This window comes from Rhopalosiphum padi, chromosome 4 (assembly GCF_020882245.1).
Source record: "Rhopalosiphum padi isolate XX-2018 chromosome 4, ASM2088224v1, whole genome shotgun sequence".
NCBI classification, from domain to species: Eukaryota; Metazoa; Arthropoda; class Insecta; order Hemiptera; family Aphididae; genus Rhopalosiphum; species Rhopalosiphum padi.
Window position 1 is genome coordinate 12,916,142 of NC_083600.1, and position 23,541 is coordinate 12,939,682.

At 26.1% G+C, this 23,541-nt stretch overlaps 1 protein-coding gene across 2 annotated transcripts in view; it reads right to left on the reverse strand.

The window, feature by feature from the left end:
* Window positions 1–17,980, reverse strand: part of LOC132929930 (uncharacterized) — a 175,395-nt gene extending 157,415 nt beyond the window's left edge. For both annotated transcript variants that reach the window (XM_060995574.1, XM_060995573.1), the window contains exon 1: window positions 17,689–17,980. The gene's annotated coding sequence lies outside the window, so the exon portion shown is untranslated. The remainder of the gene's footprint in view (window positions 1–17,688) is intronic.
* Between the last annotated feature and the right edge of the window lie 5,561 nt (window positions 17,981–23,541).

The following is a 23,541-nucleotide window of genomic DNA, read 5'->3' on the forward strand; positions in this document are numbered from 1 at the left end:
ATATTTATCTGCTATTCAAAAAGATTAACAACGGCATGCAAATCTAATATAATAGATGTATATATTATTATAAAAAATATGAACAATGCATAATATATTATTATATCGATATCATTATATGTTTCACATTATAAAATTTGTTTTAAAAGTATTAGAAAATACAACTTTTAAAAATTATTTATGGCCATATAAATTTGGACTATTGTTTGAATAATTGTATTGATTTTACCATTTACAATTCACAGTGATAATATTAATAAATGTTTTCATATTCAACTACATTATTTTAATGATCAGTATTCAATTTTCATTAGTTGTAATAGTTTTAGTATTTTTAAATGAATGGTATTTATTATGTATTAAAGAATAATGTTTTAAGAAAAATATTTTCGTAATGCTTTTATAATGGATATCTGTTGCGAATTTCTACAGAGTCAGATACAGAACGTAAGGCTAAGAGAATTATTCAGTACCCTAGCTACTTAAGGTTTGATTTTAAGAAAAATAAAACCTATAATATCATGTCTTTATAAAACATAATATATTGTAATGTAAAAGGTTTAAAAATGTTTGTTTTTGTTTATTGTGAAAGTTTCAAATTATAAAGATAAATTTATAGGAAAGCATATTATACACAATATATATAATATGTAATAGTACCTATACGATTTTAAATAGTATCAATTGGTACCGATTGACACTAAAACTATTTTATAATAATATCATAGAAAATATAAATTTATTATCATTATTTGAAAACAGAGAGACAGCTATTGGTATCGGAAAAATGACATCGATGTAGGTCAATAAAAATATGATATATTCCACGCAATAACTCAAACAGATAATCGTTAGCTGTAATTTATTATAATATTATATATGCATGCAGCATCATATTCGACAGTAAATCCGTGTTCTAACCCTAAACGATGATAGAAAAGGGGTTTTCGGACATCAAATGCGTGTGAAGGACCCTTACGATTATAGCCCCTGCCCATAATCGAAGTTGTAGGTATAGTTATGAGAAAGAACGTTGAATACATGTCAATACTTATGATAGATAAATGTAAGTATAACCTCAATATCTCAAATTTAAACGGAACTAAAAAATAAATTTGTATTTGTAAGGTTTTGACTCGAGATTTTAAAAATAAAATAATAAAACTATTATTTGTACAAAATGCAAACTAATAATATCATTAATTTATTTTAATTGTCAAATACTTATGACTATATATTGGTTAAAAATTAAAATATCATAAAAACCTACATTGTTCAAATAATATGTGCGTTTGAATATTCTATACCTTATTATACCTCTATATCTATAGTAGATCTATATTATTATCTATATAAAAAAAAAAATTAGTAAATAATATTATTTTTATGCTCCTAATATGTATAATGTCATCAAAATATTCTAGAAAATGTATACCATAAATATTTTAAATATAACTAATTCAAAATATTTAGAGAGCGTTCATAACTAAATATTTTAAAATATCACCGATTTTATAGTATTGAAATATTCTTACTAAGTTTAACTTGATGTGTGTTTATACATACATACAATATGTGTATTTTGTTTTGGAGATCGACTGGAGATATATCGAATTGCTCCGTACACTAAACAAATAAATCAGCGTTTTCAATTACGCGGCAGGTGAAAACTGTAACCTATGAGTTTTCTTTTTTTCTCCCTTATTTCAGGTTTAACCGAAAGTATAGACCCCGGTTTACGCCAACTGTCGTTATTGTGTTTTATGACCCAACTGAAAGAATATTGCGTTTTTCCTTCTATCGTCGATCTCCTATCCTCTATTATTTCTACCAAATAATAATAAATATTAGAGTTTTGGTTATTTTTGAATTTCAATAATTATCAATTTAGAGTTTAGATTTGTATGTTATGTTTTTAAATACCTTCATTAACTGTAATACACAGTTTAATTTGAGTGATAAATTCATACAATACATTTAACTTAACACAAAGTTTTTATCGCAAATTATAGAATAATATTCCAGGCGTAAAGACATATTAAGTTTCTTTAGTTTATCTTGAATTATTTTCTAAATTATAAGAAAAAAAATACTAATTAATTTTAATTTGCAATTATTATTATTAATTTATTTATAATTTTTAAGTAGTTAAAAATTTGTTTTTATAATTTATTAGTAAATTATCAATTTTTTAAATTGTGATTTTATTTGAAAATTGTTTTAAGTTAAATACACTATACAACGATATCAATACATCCAATAATTAATTTAAAAAAAGTATATATTTTATATTAAATCATATTTTGTTGTTTTTTGATTAATTTTGCATAAAAAAATGTATTTTTTTGTATACGAGTATAACGAGAATATTTGTTAGTTTTTCTTTAAAGCATTATTAGCTTCATATTTCGCCTTATTTAACATACGAATGATCGAACTTTATAATACTGAAATTATATTATAAATATATATATAATATTATATTTTATCATTTTAAATGTTTGTTTATAATAGGTATGGTAATAAAACTTAATTAAAGAAAACAATGATTAATATATATACTTCATAATTTATTATTTTATCTAGTTAATTATTTTGTACATCTAATATAATAAATTAATTTAATTTACAAAGATTCATTTTCCAAATGCAATTTTTAAACTTATATAATTTGGTAATCCACTCAACTTTTCAATATTTTTTTTAAATTTACATAAGGTATAAAAAAAATTCTAGTATACATTTACGTCATGTGCATGCTAAACAAAATGATATGGACTTAAAATATTTTATTAGTTGAATATCTGCAAATGAAATCTAGAAAATCTTCTACTTATGAAGAATGCAGTAACTGAATGATGGATATTTAAGATGAATAAATTAAAAATATAAAATTATTAAGATTACAAACTATAAACTCAAACTCACACAATCTATAAACCTGGCGTCTAGAGAGTAGAGTTAATTCTCTATTAGAACCAACATAATATTATATTATTATTAAAATTTCATGAAACTATCTTGTATTTAATTCTAATTACATTGATGTTAAAACTATAATATAATCTCATTATAACGTAACTTCAAACGTAGATATTCTTTACTTTAACTAACTTTTTTATTCCCAGTAAAATCTAGCCCACGTAGAGTAAAATGTACCATACCTTTTATGGTGATAATAATAACACTTATTAAATTACAGGTAAAATTATAATATTACCTAAAATTTTAATTATTGTTATATAATAATCAGAATGTATGACTAAATGTATGTTTATATGAATGTATACTGTTAAATTTAAAAATTATGCATCTTGGTAGTAACAGGCTATATAATACAACGTAATTAGAAGGTTGTCAAAGAATCATCTTAATATATCACATAAGCATAGAACTATGAGCTTACAAATGTGTAATTACAGGTCTTCCTACTTGTTATTTTGAAAAGGAAAAATTTAATTATTATTCATTTTCACTGTTTTCAAAAATTCATGATTAAAATTATTTCAACAGCTGCTTGTTTACATTTTATATCTAAAACCATTTGCGAATGTAAAAAAAACCCATACACCAAACATAATATTATGGTCGTTATATTATTATTCAAGTGACCCACAACGTGTATAGTTGATGACGATCGTGGGTAATGCAATTTGATTCAGTTGATACTATATATACAGTGATAGTACTCTGTTCGAATGAAAGCGCTCCGCTCGTCCGTAGGTCAGGTCGTATCCGGTGGATGAGACGATGGTGAATGCAAACAACGTGCACTTGTTATTTGTCGCTGAGAGGCCAAACTAGGCTGAGAGACGAAAGGGAAAAAGGGTGAAAAAAAGTCATGAGATTTCACACAACCCATTTTTGACTTCGATAAATTCTATTACGAAACAGTCGTGCCAACGTTATTTTGGAAGTCATGTGTTTGGGGTGGTGGTAAAAATGGCAATGGAAAGAGCTTAGAATTTCTCGCCTTTTTGTTAAATTAGAACGTTTGTGTGTGTGCGGTATAGCGTCGGTCGTAGCGCGACGATGATGTTGGTTGGAGGGTATTTTTAGCGGGCAGGAGAGGAATAGCTCTAATAAGCAGATTAAGAGAGCGAGGAGATGGCTGCGCAGAAGGGAGGAAAACTTTTTCCCCCTGTCCCCAACCCTCCGCCCATTTCCTTCCGTTATAAACACACCTCGCATCCCGTTTTTCCAAGCAACCGAGTCGTTTATTTCGCAAAAGTTACGTCTCATTTTGCCTTCCCCTCCCCCTCCCCCAAACACACCCTCTCTCAAATGGCAACGCTTGGTAATGATTTACGGTCCTAACTTTATTCTGTTTCTATTTTTTTTTCCAGTCGGATTGCCCTTGTGCCGCTTCCCTTCCTCGCAGTTCGACGCCGCCGCCACCACCGTACATTATGTGTGTCGTACAATTTATGTTGTTTTCATGCATCCCTGAACATGTATATCCGGCGACTGTGGAACACCAGCCGAGTGCCTTATATAATAATATAGCCACGGCGACCACGACGACGATGCGGACGTATAATATTACTGTGAGTGCGACTCGATGGACGGCGGCGAACCGCGTATACGGATTACAACCTTGGACGACGTGGACCAACCACGAAATGCAGGAAGAAGGGCCTACATCGAGACGAGATACGGCTATGAGATCTTCGAAAACTTGGCGCCAAGATTGGCGAGCGACAATCACGGTATGTATAATAGTTAGCAACACGCGCGTATACATCCGGGCGCGCTATAACGTATTTCGCTTCCGGTGTATGTACGAAGTGTAGGTACATAAAATACATCTCGACGAGGACTATACTGAGTAGGCACTACACGATGTTGTATAATATATAATTATCACGCGAGTATAAGTTGTATACCATAACTATTATAAACATGTACGCGTAGTGTGTACGTTTTATTATTATACACGACGTTTGATAATACAATAATTAAACGGGTCAAAAAGCGGCTGCATTATAATATGGTGTGTAAATACTGTAAATATTAAATATATAGTGTATAACACTATAGCTTCATGTATAGAAGAAGAGCAGTGGTGGTGTAACCAGGACCTTGCTTTGGGGGTCTAATATTTTGTTATATTATTGGAGAGGCTTAACAAACTAGGATCCCTCATAAGTTTGGTATATGCCAATATCGTGAATACCTATATAATACTTTAGACATTCACCGCACATTAAAATTTTTTTATAATATTTTTATACGTGGTTACATCTTACGTAGGTAATAATTCGTTCGCGGAATACTTAAAGCGGTTTCAATTTTTCATACGTCTTCAGAAAGGGTTGCAGCCGGCCCAGCCCCTGAGCCCCCCTGGCTACGCCTCTGAGAAGAGGTAGGTAGTAGGTACGTATTGATATAACATGATATACTGTTGTTACACTCGCCCGGCGTTATTATTATTATTATTGTGCGTACCTTTTATTGTTATAAGTTGTTGATGATATTATTATTGTTACATAATGTAACGTTTAACGCTACACTACAATCGCAGTATACTATTGTAATTTTATTATTCTACCTATCCGTTTGTGCGGAATTGTCGTTGCTATCTGCACTTTATAAACGTGATTATTTCTACACGAGAAACTGTATATTATAGCATCGACTAATTATTATTATGATTTCATGTAACAATAAGACACTATAGAATTATATATACTCTTTATCACAATAGTTAGCTATTTAAAATCATGTTTTCAATGTAAAATTATTATTTTGTAGATTACGTGGGGATAGGGTATAAATTGATTATAATATATATAACATAACATAATATTATTATTAGTAGTAGTATTAGTATTTATAATCATTAATCAATAGTATATACTTTGACTACATTTTTGACACATCTTACGACCTCATATATTAAAACAAATAACAATAGTTAAAGACTTCCTAGTTAATTTTTATTTTAACGTTATTGTTGGCATCATTATAAAATTAATTTAGTATAAGTAAAAAAAATAATTAAAAACTGAATTTTTTAATTAACATGTTTCACAAGTTATATAAATTTTTAGATTAAATTAATTGATAAGAGGTAGCTGCTAAACGCTGCTTAAAAATATACCCATTTGAAATGTAACGGAAAACAAATCGATAAGTTAAATATAATTACGTTTAGGAATTAGGAATTTTGAAAAAAAAGTTTTTATTAATAATATTTAGTGTTATAATTATCAAACAATTTTTGAACACTCTAACGTATCCTAAAAGTTTAAAACTTAATTAATGTATTATAATTATGTTAACAACTATTATTATTTAACATGTATTGATAATTCCTACTAATAAAGTGATTCATGAATCATGATATAAATTTAAAAGTCTATTACGCAGAGTTCTAACTTAAATAGTAAAATCCATTACAACATTTACAAAATGTAAACATTAATTTGTGTTTATATTATGTACAAAATTATCCTGATTATGAACAGCATGAAGGCAAAATTATATCACAATATTAGCTTATAATCTGTTATGGATAATTTAATTTCGGATAATTTAAATATTCTGATGTTATAATTATAAACTAATATATAACTACATAAAAAATAGACTATGAATAATAATTAAAAGTAAAAAAAATAAGTAACCAAATGTATATCGTCATTGAGCAATATTATATATTAAATTTGAATTTAATGATAACTCGTTGCATAAATGCGTACGGAAATGATTATAATCGAAGAGGGCCTATCAGAGCCTATATTACTAAGGTATATTTTATGATATATTTATTTTACTATTATAGTGAATAGTGATTTATTCAACAATTAGAAATGCAGTAGGCGATATACAGTATAAATTACTAGTCAATATTATGAAAATGCTTATGATAAAATATAATGTAGAAGTTTTAAGTCCACACAAATAATATATTTTTTAATTCCGACAGAATAGATAAAATCTTTTTTTTTCGTTTAAATATCTAATTAGATGCATATTTGAACTTCAATATCTTTAAAAAAAATGTGAATATTTATTTTTAGATTTTATTTTATTTCAGTATGAACAATTTTATTTTACATTAAATATTCCAGCTTTTATCCTAAAAATCGTATCATAAATACACTGAAAAAAAACTAGAAGCTGTAGAAAATTTAAAGTATCCATAAATAGTTCACTGTATTCGTATAATATTTATTGTATTTTTAATAAAATGCAATTATGCATTTTCATATTAATATACTATTGAAGTATAGGTATTCTACCTGTACGTATAGGTTTATAATAGAAAATAACCTCAACTCTACAAACAACTAATCCAAATCAGTAGAGTAATATCATCAATTTTTTTTTCTTTCAAACTAATGAAATTTAAACAGTATAAGATTTATGTAGGTTTAATTTAATAACGTTATAAAATGCGTTAACAAAGCACGTAATAAAATTAAATATATTATTTTATAATTACGTACTAATAACTCTTTAACAACAATTATGATTACAATTCACTATCTTGCAATAAACTAAAACAGTATATTTTGTTAAAAGCCTTTATATTGTGAGCAAGTTTTAGGCTGTTTGTTTCGCATATTTGAATATCAAAAAGGCTCCAAAATAAGTCGAATTCCAATCTGTAAACAAAGCTTTACACTTTAGTAAAGACAGAAAACCACAGGAGACTTTAAAAAGTTTGTATTAGGTAATGGTATTCACTGATAACGCTAAAACATTCTGTCAAAAGACTATACCTTTTCAACATGAGTAATCGATTTTCATCCTTTTAGTCATTCTAACACAATAATAAGATCCTTACCGGTATATCTTCGAAAGTTTTTCAATTTACACACAATATAAGCAATATAAGTACTTAAGGATAGAACATTTTAAAATACTTGTTTGAATAGTAAGTACTCACATTCCTTATAGTTAAGTCGATTATTAAAAATTCAAATTAAATGTCCTAATCATTATTTTAATAGGTTTAATTTATTATCTTTAAAAATACGAATATTTCTACTAATAAAAAGCTCAATAATTATAAATAACTTCACCACTTACATAACTAAAACAATTTTGTTTTGTTCCTCATTTCTAATGTATATTTTGTAATGTACCAAGTACTACGATAACAATGCCTGTTTTTGATAAAATCTCTAATAATTGGATCAGTTATACTTTATATACTTATCATTAACCAGAAATTACTAATAATAACTGCAATTTATTTTTAGATGAATTTGATATCTTAAAATAATACCTAAAATTATAAAAACAAATTTCAAAAAATGGTAGGTTACTGCTTTGCTATACAGTTGGAGTTAAATGTATCTCGTCAGTCGTCATTGAGTATGTGATGTTATGTGACTTACTGACACATGTGATCATTTAGGCAATATATGCACTAAATATAAAGTAAATGTTAAATCACCACATACGAAAAACGATTATGAGCAGAAACAATCTATCAGTATATTCTAATATAGTATTATTTGTTCTACTATTAGTAATACGGTTTAAATTATAGGTAAATACGTAAAGCATAAAATTAATCTAAATATTTTGAAAATATTATTGTGTATTATAACGACCACCCAATATAGTATATATTATGTAAAATAAAATATAATAATATACGTAAACGTTTAAAATCTCCGTCACGAAAAATATTTTTGAATGACAAAGAAATAACTAAAATTGCTTTTCTTCATTTAAATAATGAATTTAGACAAACTTTGTACTTCGAATACATAAAAAAAATCGGTCTCACATATATTTGTTTCATTCTTTGGTTTCAGCATGAATTACTTATGAGAAACCTTGAATTTTAATAATATTTTAATAACTTTAATGTTGTAAACGAATAATTTATTTAGTTATCGATCTACTTATTTTTGGAAACCAATTTTTAATTTAAAATAGTACAAAATGAATTAATTTTTAAATTTTGTCGTGTAAAATAAAAACTACAGAATTTTAAGAATCTCTTTGTTATTAGAAATAAAAACTGGGTAAAAAAAATATATTATTTTATTATGATACCTACCTTGTATAATATAATCGCCTATTCAATGTAATTTTAAACGAGATTTTTTTGAAACATACCATAATTTAACAGTGCAATGTGTTGTCATTGATTTAAGGTGACAGAAATGCCATTTACGATGTTCATTGTTAAGAAAGCAGCTTATACATAGTAAGAAACGATGAAAAAAATAGTTAAATTATTCGAAAAAAAATAAAAACTACCAATTTTATATACACGTATGCTAGTATTTTTTTTTCTCGTTTGTTTATAAATAATTCAACTAGTTCTCGAATTTTCTAACACGCTTTTGATTCCTCACTAAAAATCGTATTTCCCTCTAATTATTATAATGTAACCTCATTATTAGTTTATTATATAATAACAATATTATACTTTGTATACATTTTAATATTCATATAAATTAAATAATGTATTTAAAGTCATAATAAATATCATAAATATAATATTATATATAGGTACTTATTAGCTATTAATAATTATGTTATATTAATCATATAAACGTGGATGATTAATTTATTAAACAAATAAAGCTTTAGTTATATAAAAAACCTAAAAAAAAATGTAATAACAAAACATTCATTTATGAAGAATTAATTAATTTTTATGCTTGTTAAAAAAATCTTAGTTTATTGCATTAAAAATTAATTCTCTTACATAAAAAAAAAATAAGGCAAAAATAAATCATTTTTTCATACTTAGTTCGAAAATATCCTACAGACTCCACTATTTGGTTATAGATATTCAATAATATAGACAATTTGGAATAGACATTTTGTTTATCACATTAAAATTCGTAAAACCCTCTCAACCTTCAAAGCACAATATAAGACAAACAATTAATATCCATGAGTGGCAACTGGCATAGTGATTGATTATTTTGTAGCATTTATTTAGTACGCAGTATATACATAAACACATGACGAATTTTCACATTATAAACTAAATATTCAAAGGATTTATCTTGAAAATGTATGAAGATTTTATTACTAAATATCAGTAAAACAAAAATATTATTTTAATAATCGGTTCTGGTTTAACAAGCTAATACTAAAAACGGTAATTTTTACTTTCTTACATATTTTGAAATTTGTATGCGATAAAATTTAAACCGTATGAAGTTTTAAAAATACCTAATACGATAAGTTGGTCATATTATAATAAATTATACTTCAATACCTAACGTATCTACAAATGTTTTTGAAGTTCATAGAAATTACTACAAATTATAATAACATATAAGTAAAAACTAAACGAAAATTCTCATTTCAATACAGTAGGTATCTAAATCAATCTAAATTATATAAAGTATTTAAGAATAAAAAATAATAGACATAGTGTTATATTATATATTTTTTATAACATATTATAAATTATATAAAAGTTTTAAATGTAATTTAATCTGTGTAAAATTATACAATGATATTTCCGGGGATATTTCCATTCGTGCGTAAATGGTTGTGGGGTAAAATCAGATACTTAATAATGGCTATGCTGGATTAGATTTAAAGCTTTGGGTACATCACAAAACTGAATTTATCTAATCCAAAGAGAATCATTGGATTTACAAGGTAACCGGTACCAACTGAAATGGAAATAAAAATCAGACATCTTAGTGAAAAATAAGTAGAGGGAGAGTAAGAATAACATAACCAAAAACTATCAAAAGTACCATAATATGTAAATTATATATGATTATGTAATTATATTAAAATAGGATTAATTCGATCATTTTTTAGAAACTATATTGTGTTAAATTACACGTTCTTCGTAACTTAAAATTCTATTTTTAATAAAGCAACTGTAAAGCTATCAAACTTATTTCATTTATTGTGGTAAACTATGTGACATAATTTGGGATTTGTATTGTGAACTTACTTAATTAATTTTTTAATCGATAAATTCGTTATTAAAAAAAAATATTATTCAACTATTATTTACGTACAATTATGATGATTACTCCATAGTTATTAATTTAGAAAATAAATAAGAATGAACTTTTTACCTTAATAACAATATACAATTATTTAATTATTTAATTCAATGTCACAATATTTAAAAAAATGTATTATGTGTTTTAACAAATCATTGTATACTCGTGTTATATTTATAGATATTAAAGTAAGTATACGTATGTATAGTTCATGTGTATATTTGTTTTTGAGCATTACAAATTGTTCCTCCATTCACGTTTCCCTATTTATATTGGTCGCTTTCGTAATGGAAAAAGAAGAGCGGCTAAATAAATTGGTGCCAAAATGAACTTGTATATCATTCGTCTATGTTGTATACTATACCATGGATATAACGTAAGTCTATGTGTGTCGTGTGTGTGTCTTGTTAATACGTACGATTTGAAGTGAAGTACAAATTGGACTAGTGTAAAGTTGTTTAAATGTGTCTTTAAAATATGGTCATCGAAGGTACCTACGTGACATTGTGATGTTTTCTCAGTAAAATCAATTGATATCAGTTTTGCTACTATTATCAAACGGGTATAAAGACAATTTAGAAAACTTAGTTATATAAGTATGGAACAATATAAAAGTAGGAAAAAATCAACAACACTGAAACTGCAGGTGTGGGCAAAAAAATAATTTTAAAAAATATATCTCATGAAACAGTTTTCCAGTTTTCAATGTAAATAAATAATGAAAATCGCAATGTGCACTCCGAATATAATAAGTAAATGCAAAGTAAATAAATAGTTTGAAAGTGAAATAAAATTATTTAGGCATATGCCGCTAAAACAAAAAAGAAACTCAATACTTTAATTTAAAATATTATTGTATACACACATTATTATTAGACGTAGAATGATTTTAAATTGAAAATATTATACGATAAAAATATATCATAACGTTTTTAATCAATACCAACATTTAATAAAATTACTAATTAAACTATAAGTACTAAGAACATTTTAGATTCATATATCTAAGTAGAATATTTTTCCAAAAACTTGTTCTACAGAAATTGAATTTAAAATTAGAAGTTAATTAATTATGTCTTATTGATTGGAATATAGTGACAAAAAATATCAAGCAAAATCTTGATCCACTACAATGTTGTCTCTGTTCGTCTAAACTTTAAACGTTTAAACTATATCTAATTAACTGCTAGTTTGAAATTTAATTTTTATGTATAGAAATTTTGAAAAATATATTCCACTTAAAGTATGAAATTAAAAACCGGAAAAATTACTCTATTGTATTATACGATATACTAACTTTTCAGTGTAACTATTATCATTGAGTAAGTTAGTGTTGCGAACGTGTTAAAATTAAATTCAATGATTAATCATTGAAAATTATTGTAACATCTTATACAATTTTAAAATATGTCCACAACAATGAACTAGTTATTTTATATTATAGTATATTAATAAATTACTAAAAAAAAAGGTATTAAGATATTTTTAATTTATATAAGTGCAAATTATGTGAAACTTTGATATAAATCTGAAGCTTGTTGATCAAGTAGGTATAAACCTTTTTATCGATGTACATAGAAAAAAAATCAAAATTTAAAATGTCTAAAAATAACTTAAAATTAAACAAAACATTTTTTAAATATCACTGTGTATAGCAAATCATATTTTAATTATTTATAGTGAATTATGTCAAGTTTTTATAATTAATAATTTTTAAATAATAACTATATAATAAAAGTGTTTGAAGATAAGTCTTCTTTATTAAATCTTATATATATTTGAATATCCATTGTCATAAAAATTTTATTTCAAAATATACTTATGAAAAACGTAAATAGCTAACAAGTGAAAAACTTTTATAAAAATAAAGTGATGATAAAAAATAGTAAAAATATAATTTTTATCAACAATTTTGTTTGTGATGAGATCAAATTATGTGACCAGTTTTTTTTTAACTTTAAAAAATTTAAAGATAATGTGTTTTAACTATTAAAATCATTACCAATAGTAAAATAACCTTTAATGTTATATTATTTCTACAAAAAAAATTATAATCATTAAAACTTTTTGGACATGTTAAAAATCTTGAGAAAAATATTTCCATCGGAAATTCATTGAAATATTTGTTTTAAATACTTTTTCTTTTGACGTTACTTCATAAATATATTTTTAATTACTTACCATAGATATAATGGATTTAAAATTATTTTAATAGTCTTCAGATTCTAAAATAATAAACACATCTATGGTTTTTAATTTAATATCATGACTAAAAATGGATTTAATAGTCATCATTACAAAAATAATTACTTAAATTAACTAATTATTTATCATTACGTTGTGCTGTTCATTGTGCACAAGTTTACATATTATACCAAGCAAGTGTCAGCTATTGTAACTATGTTGTTTTATGAATTTAACGTTAACATTTTTCAGGAAGCTTTCCTTCGAAATTGATTAATTCGGATCGACATTAGTTGCAACTCATAAATCTTTTTACGTAAAACAAGTCTGGTAGTATCGTGGCTTAATGCTTACTAAACCGGGTTGTAGAATTAAAACAGACACAAAAATGAATAATTGAAAAACAAAACTTGTGCTAGCGATATAATTTTAGAAAAACAAACCATTTGTTTATTTCCAAACTTTTTTTCTCCAAAATCTTTCTAAACATTTTTGTATGAAAATACAATATCAATCACTAATTTTCAATTCAAACATTACATACACGGATACGTGGGATGTAGTAAAAATTCCTTTTTAATTCGTCATAACCAGAAATGTTAAACATCGAGTAACAAATAATTTGTATGGGTATCAATAATATTATACATGCAATTGGTATAATTTTATAATTTTATTCAAAGTCTGTCTGATAAATTATTTGATGATAAAATTTAGTTTGCTTAGCCAACCACAACAATTGTGTGAGTTAAAACATTGACATTTAACAAAAGCTATTCAGTAACATAATATTGTTTCCATTTTTGTTTCGAATTATAATGCAATAAATTTGGTGGTTTGCAAAAGGGGAGAATGTAACGTGTTATCCCAATAAATTGTATTAAAAGTCCAGATGTTGTCTTCACTTGGCATTTTTTTATACCAAAAAAATAAATGAAATACATCTCCCATTGTTATAAACATTTGCAAAATTTGATAAATGCGTAGTTTTGTCGGTGGCAAGAGTGGTTAGTGACAATATTTTTAAAATATTCACCATCTATAAAAATGTCAGTCAAAAAATTTAATTAAGATAATCTAAAACTATGACAGTAAAAAAATTACTTTAAAATAATAACTTATAGAGACTCATTCGAAATCAAAACATTTGTGAAAATAAATGTTTGGATGTTAAACAAATAAAACTTTAAATCATCACGAATTATTTTCTATACCATAAGTTCATTCTATAAAATATATACTTTTGCATGTGTATTGTCTATGTATTGTTGTAACAGAACAGTAATAATTATCCGGCGAAGATAATGGTGGAATTTAACAGTATAAAATACATATATATTATATATGATAGTTTACATAAAAACAATATAGATGCAGACTTATTTAAAAAAAAATTTTCACACACTTAATTAATAGAAATCGCTAAAAAATAAAAATTTAATTTATTTATAAATGTAAGTAATGATTAGATTAACAAACAAATTTATTATTGAATTTAATTTATTAAAAAAAAAAACTTCAACTACTTTTTATTAAATCAAATCAACAAAACCAAATCGAATAAAAGTTGGAATAATAATTATAGCTTGGAATCTGGCATACGATTTAAATAAATATACTTAAATCTGTTAAACTAAAACTACAACTTTTAAAACTTATGCATAATTTAATGTTAAATTAACAGTAACCAATAAAAAAAAATATGTTGAGAATTTAGTTGAAATTATTCTTTACATTATAATAAAAAAAAATAAAAAAACGAATGTTTACAGTCAATATAAAACCAATACACTAAAACAAGTAATATACTTAACAAATATGCATGAAGGCTTTGTCTAGAAAGGGTTGTCCATTAACAAAGTTTATGACTTCTATTTGTGGAGAACATCCAATGATAATAAAATAAAATTTATATTTCTTTATAGAAATTAATGTATTTTACAAAAATTTGTAAATAGTATCAAAATAATAAAGTGGATAGGTAAACGAATTTTCTTATTAAATTTATTAATTATAAGAATCTAAATATAAGTGTACGTCCATTCAACTAATAAATGAATAACCACATGAATTATCAAAATATATTCATATATCTACATGAATATCTATAAATAGTCCTTACAGTGTGTAGGTAAATAACATAAAAAATATAATTCATAAATATCAAATTAATATAAAACTTCAAGCATGATACAATTACGTAAAATGAAAAATAATATTATATTGTGTGTGAAATTGAATATAAAATATACTTTTTAAAAACCTTTTTTTCACCATTTTTATATTCTTGATTTGATTTTACTCTAGTAGTAGGTACTCGCAAAATATTACAATTCGTAGAAAAACGTATTATACAAAATGCTAAATATGCTGTATACGGAAAAATTGTTTACAATTATTTAAAGCTTTTTGAGTTGTTAAACAAAAAAAAAACTATATTCATTTTTTTTATACAAATAATGAAATAATAAATTACTTTCCAATAATATGATTTATGTTCCACTCATAGGTAATCATAATTTGTATCAATATTTATAATATTATTACTAGTATAGCTAGGTTAAGTTAGCACTCTAATAATATGAAAAACATTGATAATAATTATTAATTACCAACAATCAGTATTCTAGTGTAATGCTTTGGATGACGCTTTAAGCATTGAATATTTAAAAGTAAGAATACTTTATTCTTTACATCAAAATATTTCACTAAAGCTGCAATAGAATTCTCATAAGCATGGAAAAGAAATAGTTTGTACCTAAATTAATTGATAAAATTTAAAGAAAACTAAAAATGATTAAGTACTAAATCTATTTTTAAGATAAATACTATAGGAGTGCTCAAACATTATTGGAAATGGGAAATCATTTTTTACAATTGATTTATTGCTTAATAAGTGTTATACTTAATGATTATTCCAAAATATCCTTTATATTATATTTTAAAAAAACTCAATAGACTCTCTTACAAAAATTAAAGTAAATATTGAACACCTTTAAAAAGCTTAGTTAACTTACTTGTACTATAATCCAATGTTTAAATAGGTATAGGTAAAAATGAAAAATGTCATAAATCCTTACCTCTTTTATACAAATTTAATAGGCACATCTTAAATCTGATATTAGCTAAGCTACACTTGTGTAAACGAATCCAGAGCCGTTGAAAGAGTTTTCTATTTAGTGATGCTATCGTGTTAGTTGCATTACCTACTTTATTTTAACTGGAAATTGTTTGTTTACAATAGAACATGAGCATAAATAAAGTAAAATCAATGACAACCTCGAATCAGTCATTAATCTATTGCAAGATGCCAAGATAGTTCAGTTCTCTAATTCCTAGACATATATTTATATTGCTTTAAAGCCTATATAATAGAAAATTGTAACGTAAACGATATTCCATAGCCCATAAAATATACTAAGAATCTACATGGAACATAGAATATAATAGATATACCCGTTAATGTTAAACTAACAGATATCAGTTAATTGACAACAAATTATTTTATTAAGTTATGTTTAGATTTCACTACACAATTTGAATATTATTGTCATTTGCTTTTTTTTTCATTATTCTTATATAATACAAAGCTATACTTGCATGAAACAATTACCTCGCAATCTATAATTTTTCTTTTTATGCATGAAAAACATTCGTACTAGGTTAGCATGTTTTAATTGTGCATAACAACTAAATTCATAACATATCGGTACTTGTTTTATGTTTTATCTTAAATTGATATATTATGAATAATATTATGATATACAAATCAAAAAGGTATAACAAGTATTATTTTTAATTTAATTCTAAACAATATTTTTGCACAAAATAAAGAAACATAATTTAATATAAATATAATCACATACATAATTTATGTCATGAAAACATCAGCAAGGTTGATATAGGATTCTTAATAAGAATATAAGATATATAGAAACACACGACATATTGCTAATATATAATATTATAGCAGTGATGAAATGCTATAATATTTTAAAGCCTAATAATCAAGTGTCATCATGGATTACTTAAGATTGATATCTTAATATTTTTTTGTACTTCTTATATTATTATAGAAAGATAATAGACAGGGCAACTCATTTTTTGTATTGCACGCGGAGTACAATGACTCATCATCGTTTATTTACATCATGTCGGTGTGCGCTGAAGATAACTTTAGTATGTATAATTAATTTTCCAAAAGCTTAAAAAAATATCCAATATTATCTTAACATTTTTCTAAATCTCATTCCGTTAACTCTGTTACAACCACATGATTTATTTTTCATTTACCCCTGAGGGAGGTGGAATTAATTGGCCATATTTTTTTCGTACAACAGTGACGGTGTTATTGCGGTATTATTATAGGTACTAGCGTATATATATAAGTTTAGTTGTACAGTATAGTATACCTATAATACTATATAGATACAACTATTTATACTGATGAGTTATTTTTGAATCATAGCAATTACTATGCGACGGTGGTGATCGGCATTACAAATGTAATATGTATTATAATAATGTAAAATATATAGGCACTCACAAACCGCAGTGGAAGTCGATTGCGATATATAGGCACTGCGTGTCGGTAAGCACTGACAATCGAAAGAAAAATTTGCGATAAAAAAAAACGCCGGTGATCGGAAAAGAACACGCGCACGCAAAAACCGCGATGCGAAACGAAACACGTGAAAAAAAAAATCTAACAAATCCGACGACGAAAGCGTGGCGCGGACCACGGACAGCGTCGGGCGTAACGGCGAACCGGCATACGCGGGAAACGGAGCACGCGTCTGTGATGCGCGACGGCGACGGCACGACTGAACTGCCCGGAAAAAAATAATGTATAAAGCTCCCACGCTGCACGTTGTCGTAGGGGAAGCAAATGCGGGGGGATGATCGCGCGACCCTCGACGAAGCGTAGTGGCGGCGGTGGCGGCATTGGTGGTCGGCCACCTGCGTCCGCGTGCCGTGACCTTCATTAGACCCGTCATTACCGGATCCGCGCACTCGGGGCACGGTACCGACGTCTCTCTCGCCGGCAAGTTCATAGCAGTGGCTGTTAATTTTCGCGACGGCGTTCGACGAAATCGCGATGCCGGCGCTCCATCATATCACACTCGGTTTTTGACAGGTCACGTTTGGTCGTCCAACAGACACGACGAGTATAGTCTAGAGTATATGTACATATATATAAGGGTATGTGCTCTATTCGCGCGGTAATTACAGTGACGTCACGCTTCCACGACTGATACGTCATATGTATGTTATGCACTATAATACGCCATTACGTATTATTATTATTATTATTATTATTATTATGCACATAATATTGTAATATCAATACGTGTGCACCCGATAGTCATGATTGTACGTCAAAAGGGATTCGTATTGGGGGAGGTTAAAATGTTGTCTTGGATTTTTTTTTTCAAATAATATTATTGTCGTTTATTTCATTAAGTTAAGACGCCTCCTCGGCGGCACACCGTGACACGTTACTGTTGCAATGATTATAAATTATAATTAATATTTTATTACCTGATCAAAATAAGCAGGACTTTCACCAGATCTTCGCCAAACTCAGATATTACAACTGAACATCCCACTTGACATGTTGAGGTTTCAGAACACACTTTTAAACAAAAATACACATTCAAGATCAAATTTCTAATTTACAAAACTTTTTTAAAACCCACATTAGCCAATAGTCTTCGGCTTTGTAGAAGTAATTGTTAATTGTATTGACACTAATACATTTCATCAATATAAAACTATTGAGAAACGAACCTTTTATTTTATCTATAAAAACCTTCATATTAACATTTCTAGCATAGCAATATTTGGTAAATTTATTATTATTAATTGAAACTAAGAAAAATAAATTTTAGCTGACTTATAATTAAAATCAAATTGAAAACCAATTTAAACTTTGCACAAAAATTTCTGAGAAAATTACTTTAGATAAAAATTAATTAACTTTTAAAAATGGGTCCTTTTTTCGGTAACAAAATATACCTAACAATAGTTTGTTTTTTTTAAATAATAAAACGACGATATGGCGTTTTAGATAGGCAATTAAGCTACTTCATTGTTGTTTATCCATTTTAAAGTATCTCATAAATAACTATTTTTTTATTTTTTTTACACTGCATAATTTATTATAGTATATTATCATTATATTTCAATAGTAAAATTAAGATAACAGAGAGTTTTGCTGTGGTATTCAACCATTCATCTGTAACTACACATGATGCGACATACGACTATCACTATCATTCATACAAATGCTCTATTCCTAGGGATCCTCACTCTTCATACTCCCCTCTCTTGGCTATGCTTAACCTTAAAACACCGGAACGTTATCGATTACGATTAGACTTATACTTTGCGTACAAACTTTTTTCTTGAATAATTGGTTGCCCTGATTTCTTGTATCTTTTCTCCTTTCGTGTTCCTATATGCGTAGTACTCGAGCTAGAAATACATTTTATATGTATACGGAAATAACAAACTACGCTAAAAACTGTCCCAGCAATAGAATAATGCAATTTACTAATGAATTAAATATTGATTTTTTTGTCTCACTAAACTTTCACTTATTCAAAACTTATTTTAATTGTATATTAATATCTCATAACTATATTAAATGTATTTTAATATGTTATATTTATTTATATTTAACATTTATTTTTAAATATGAACGATTGTTTTTGTGCACTTCATTTGTTATTGGGCCAGGCCCATTTAAAATTATATAAAATAAAATAAAAATAAAAATTATACTCTTTAGAGTTGTATGACCAAACAACTACAATAGACGTTCCAAAAATCAAATTATATAGTCGATTGTCAAGAACATAATATGTGGCATGTCTCGTCAATTTTTTAACGGTTGTAAATATATCGCGTATCTATAGTCTATACCTATATATTATTTTATTATTATGATAATTTAAATTTTATATAAGGTATAAAGTTTCACGACCAGTCCACTACCTGTGTCTACCATCCACACGGTTTTTCGTCTATTGGTACATGGGGAGGGAAACGAAGGAGGTCTGGCTCTTACATTAAACATATTTTGTTCAGATCTAGTTATAGGCCCACCGGGAAACTTCAACAAGCCCTTTACCGTGTATCTATGTTTTTATTTGCCTTACCTTAGCTTATTGTTTTTGGCTGAATATTAAAACTATAACGGTTCTACACGACACTATAACGTAAACATCTACAAAATGGACAGTTTTGTAGGATAATTTTTGAATTTTAGTGAGTAGTTGTACTTGAAATTTTCCAGTTTTGCTTCGCGGTTTGCTCTGTTAACCATTATGTAATTATGTTTATTAATTTAGATATACAGATTTTGTCATAAATATAAATATAATAACATACTTAATTCATTTTCGTTAAAATGTATATTGAATTCAAATATATTTTCAAGAGTTATAATAGATAAATATGACAATTAATACAATTAGCAAAAGATTGATATGTTTAGACAAAAAACAAAATTATTAATATTCGTGTAATTTCATAATACGTTTTTGACGTGCTGTACGTACACGCGCAAGAGTTTTCTGCTATTTCTTTTACGCCATGAAAATTAATGTTACGAAAATCGAAAGAAATAAAACGTTTAAAACGGTTAATGGTTATTGGTTTTAAATTTCGGGAACAGAAACCAAAAAACAAACAAAGTACTTTTTGCGGGAATTATCGTACACATTTTCGCCGGTTACTTAATTACCTACTATTTTTTAATAATAAATACACATACACTTTTTAATCATATATAACAAACAATTAAAAGTGGGACGCAATTTACAGCGACCTTGACAATATATTGCGAAATCGTGTAGCAAAAAATACAACACTACCCTTTTGTCTAAGTATAATAGTATAATACATTAAGTGGACGTTACCTTTTCGTCCATTCTAATAGTAAAACCGGAGACATAGATACGTTACTATACTTACTACCCTGATGTATCAATTATATATTATTTCAGCTTTAAAAAATATCTTATTCAAAATATTAATTTTATTACTCTTTGAAACAATTACAATTTTTAAATGAATAACTTAGAGACATCGCACTTTTTTTATTTCAAACAAGAAAATGTTTAATTTAAAAAATTGGTTATTTTCGTTACTGAAAAACCATGTTACAAATTGAATTTAATAACACACTATAACCTATATATAGGTCTATAGCTAGTAGGTACAGTAAATAGAAAGCTAAAATTATTATTACTCAGTTTATCATATTTTCACATTCACAATAAGATACGCTTACAGTCGTAGGTATATAATAATAAATATAAATAATCATACGCCGATTCCAATATTAAATAGAATCAAATATTTAAGATAAAATATAAAACATGTAATAATTAGATCAAAATCAAAATACTTAATAACGACACTTGAAAATTGTATTAGTCTAGATTTAGTCCCCCCCAAGTAATAGGTTATTAAGCTTTAGATCTCTGCAAAGCTTCCTATTAGGTGTTCTAGAACATTTCCTAGAACAGAGAGTATTATTTTCTAAGAGAGTTTACTTTCCAAGAGTGGATATTAAAGGATTTGAATGATTTGATAGTCAGCACTCAGGAGCGAAAACTGATTGTATTGCTATAGGATTTTGGTAATTTCTTCTAGTTTTTATTTTTAGATCAGAGTGAAAGCCGAATGGTATTATTTCAAATGTATAATGGAGAGTAAAATAAAAATTTAGTTAGTAAGTTAATTTAGTAAGTTTTTATCTTATTTAAAAAATATGTAAAAATAAGTTTATAAGTACTGATACCTACCTAAATAATAAAGTATATACTCGTTGTTTTTTTATGATGGTAGTACCTATTAAGAATATAAATGCCTATAGATTTTTGAACGGAATATAAATAATTGTAAATTAATTTGTACACTGTTTCGCCACTTTATAATTTTAATATAGACTGTAATTTACTATCCAATAATCATCGATATTAATTTAGTTTATCTAATACCGCGCTTATAAATATGTCAAAAATTAAAACTTTAGCTTTCGTTATGTATTATTTATACTAGGTTTTATTTTTTGATATATGTTATGTTTAGATTTTCTTTTTCATGCACTCATAATAATATATTTCTTCTACGATGATATAGGCAAGTGGAATAACAAAATATGATATAGACGGGAATTTATTGTCCGTTCATATTTTTACGATGAGAATGTATCAAATTTTCATGGTTTTTTTTCTTTGAATATTTTATTGACAATTTTCAGTCAGTTGTTATTTTATCAATTATTCATTTCAATATTAAATTATCATATCAAATGGTTTTTAAATATTTTAAAATGTTGTTAACCATTAATATTTGAATAACATGATATTGTATATATGTTATTTTATTGCTATTGGATAAAGTCGTTAAATTCTAAAGTAAATTTAACTTCTAAAAATAATGTTTTTATTTAATTATATATTATTGACCATGTAAAACAAATAACAATTTTTACCTACCTATATGGCTGATGCACCATCGTACAAATTAGTTGTAGCTGTCTATTTACACAATCAACCAACTAAACAGTACCTAACTACTAGGGCTAGGATTTCTATGCATTTGCATGTTTTTTTCCTTAAGTCCAAATTGATTGGTTGTCAGATATGTCCACGATTTGGCTTATTCTTAGTTAAATAATTAATTATATTATATTTATATATATAAAAATAAATTTGTTTTGCATATTTTTGCATATTTTGAATATAACGCATATAATTGCACATTTATAAATTTTTGAAAATTTTGTTAATATTAAATGGTATTAATAAACGTCATTAATTATTGATTTATTTATCGAATTATCGTTAATATACTACCTATTTTAACTAAAATGAACTTAATACTAAAGAAGAATAAGTGATTCAAAACATTTCTAAAAATGTTTAATATTATACACGGTGATAATAAAACGGAAGAAAAAAATGTTAATATTACGTTAAATCCGGGACAAATCACGTCATTTAAATATGCTCCAACATCGTGTGATGTGGAAAGCAATTTCAGCTAATACCTATAAATCTTTGATTTAATCGCCGGTCGTTCACATTTGAAAATTTAAAAAACATAATTTAATAATAACATGTAATAATATAAACTAATACTTAAAAAAAATTGATTTTTGCATAAATAAAATTCATATTTTACAATTTTTTACTGCATAGAAATCCTAGCCCTACTAACTACCTATATAAAGCTTGTATACCTGATCATTAATTCGTTTATACCAAGTTTAATATCTACGTATTCAACGTATGCTAACAATGTGAGTATCCGTTATATTATAATCTATAAGTAAATAAATATATTTTACGAATCACTTCCAATAGCCAAACATCTGTCAAGG